Here is a 2159-nt window from a genome sequence, read left to right as displayed (position 1 = left end):
TTCATCTTTTCCCCTTCATTCTCTCTGCCACATGACCAACCCAAGTGCTTCCTCATGTGGCCCTGAGTGTTACGGTATGTCCCTTCCTCTTGGGAGCTGTAGGTAATAAATTCTTCTTTCAAGGACATTGACTCCATACCTGTCATCTCACTGCACCTGAGTAAAACAAATCTCCAGTATATTTTAAGATATTTAGTTGAGAAGAAAGACCAGAGTCATGTGGTCCTCTCAGGTCCAGGGTTTGGTATGTGGAGAGGGTCATTTGGAACCAGGGCTTGTTGGAGAATAATGTTCATGGGATTCATGTAAAGGTAGGAGAGGGGCAGAGAACCCAACACTACCCTCGAATCTTCATACCAACAACTCAGGTTAGATAAAATTATGTTAATGGAAGTTTCCCAAGGCCTTCTTTACGGCCCAGCATGTGACTTATTCTGCAGTGTTCTATGTCAGTTAAGTAAATAAATTGGTTAATAACATTTTTTTTTTAAAAAAATACAGAATGCTTCACAAATTTGAGTGTCATCCTTGTTCAGGAGCCATGCTAATATTCTCTGTATCATTTTAATTTTAGTATATGTTCTGCTGAAGCAAGCACTTGTTACTAACATTGTTTAAATCTAATTCATCTAACTGAGTTTTCATTTCCTTGTTTAAGCTATCACTCAGTGAGATGTGTTAAAATGTTCAGTTGTGATAGTGGATTTGTTCATTTTTCCATTTACTTCTGCCAGTTTTAGCTTTTATTACCCTGTACCCCATTCCAATGTGTGGGTTTCCCCCCACACACATTCAGGCAAGTCTCCTACACAAGTTGAGTGCCCTACAAGTTAACTCAATTCTGACACTATGTACCTGGAGATGGCATCAGATTCCACAGGTTAAGGGCTCAGTCCCACAAGACTTCTCTCTACTTTAGATACCAATCTCAAGTTCAAGTTGCTACTTGTGCTTCTGACTGACGGCTATAAGTCAGAGGTTCCCATAACCCCTTCCTTGGGTTTCATTAATTTGCTAGACTGGCTTACAGAACTCAGGAAACTCCTTTACTCACTAGATCACTGGTTTATTACAAAGGATATTAAAGAATAGGAATCAACATCCAGATGAAGACTTACATGGGGTGAGGCCCTAAATGCAGAGGCTTCTGTCTTCATGAGGTTTGGGGCACGAAACAGTGGCACATGGAAGGATTCTTGTTTAACAACCTGGAATCCCTGAACCCAGTCCTTTGTGGTGTTTAATGGAGGCTTTATTACATGGTTAGGATTAAATTATTGGCCGTTGGTGATTGGACTCAATCTCCACCCCCCCCCTTGGCCTCCCTAGAGGTCAAGGAGGTAGGACTGAAGGTTCTAACCCTCTAATCCCATGGTGGGTTCTCCTGGAAGCCAGCCCCCAATCTTAGGTTTCCAAAAGTCATCTCACTAACATAACAAAAGATAGATTTATCATTATCAACATAGAATATTAGGAGCTTTATATCAGGAGAGACAAAAAGACCAATTAAGATAGGTATACTAGTATACCCAAATCCTATGAGTATACTAGATTTCTGTTGGTTAATGTTTACGTTGTCATTTCCCCCTAATTTTCTATATCATTAAACTTTACACATGTCTTTTTTAAGGTGCATTTGATGGACTTTTTATCTAGCCTGATGCTTGCCTTTTGATTTGAAATATCTCACCTGTTTACATGTAATGACATTAACAGACACAATTTGGCTTCAACATGCCATCCTAATATTTGCTTTACATTTATTTTTACCTGGTCTAATTTCCTTTTCCTTTACTTTCTTTTGAGATGATCAATAAGGCCTCGGTTTGGTTTTCCTCATACCCTTCTAGGCTTGACAAACACAGACCTTCATGAATCTGCAACCTGATGTCTTTTGTCACTTTTTAAACTTCCCAACTATTATTTCTTTAAATATATCTTCTGCACTGTTTTCTTTCCTTTTTTTTCTGGGACCAATTGAACATGGATTGGCATTATTTTCTATAACACCTTCAACTCTTGCCCTTTCTCTTTCAGGATCCTCCATCATATTGTCTCACTAGGCTTAATGCTGGGTATTTCTTCAGACCAATTGTTAGTTTATAGAATTCTCCATCCAGGTGGGGAACTTGCCTTTGACTCTTGAAACATAGCACCAC

At 39.2% G+C, this 2159-nt stretch overlaps 1 non-coding gene across 1 annotated transcript; it reads right to left on the bottom strand.

Moving 5' to 3' along the window:
• Nucleotides 1-491: 491 nt before the first annotated feature.
• LOC115284453 lies at nucleotides 492-598 on the bottom strand. Its single transcript, XR_003905207.1, has one exon. It is a non-coding gene; the product is annotated as a U6 spliceosomal RNA (small nuclear RNA).
• Between the last annotated feature and the right edge of the window lie 1561 nt (nucleotides 599-2159).

This window comes from Suricata suricatta, chromosome X, assembly GCF_006229205.1.
Source record: "Suricata suricatta isolate VVHF042 chromosome X, meerkat_22Aug2017_6uvM2_HiC, whole genome shotgun sequence".
Taxonomy (NCBI): Eukaryota; Metazoa; Chordata; class Mammalia; order Carnivora; family Herpestidae; genus Suricata; species Suricata suricatta.
Note: the sequence above shows the minus strand (reverse complement) of the source record. Positions and strands in the feature narration are given on the sequence as shown.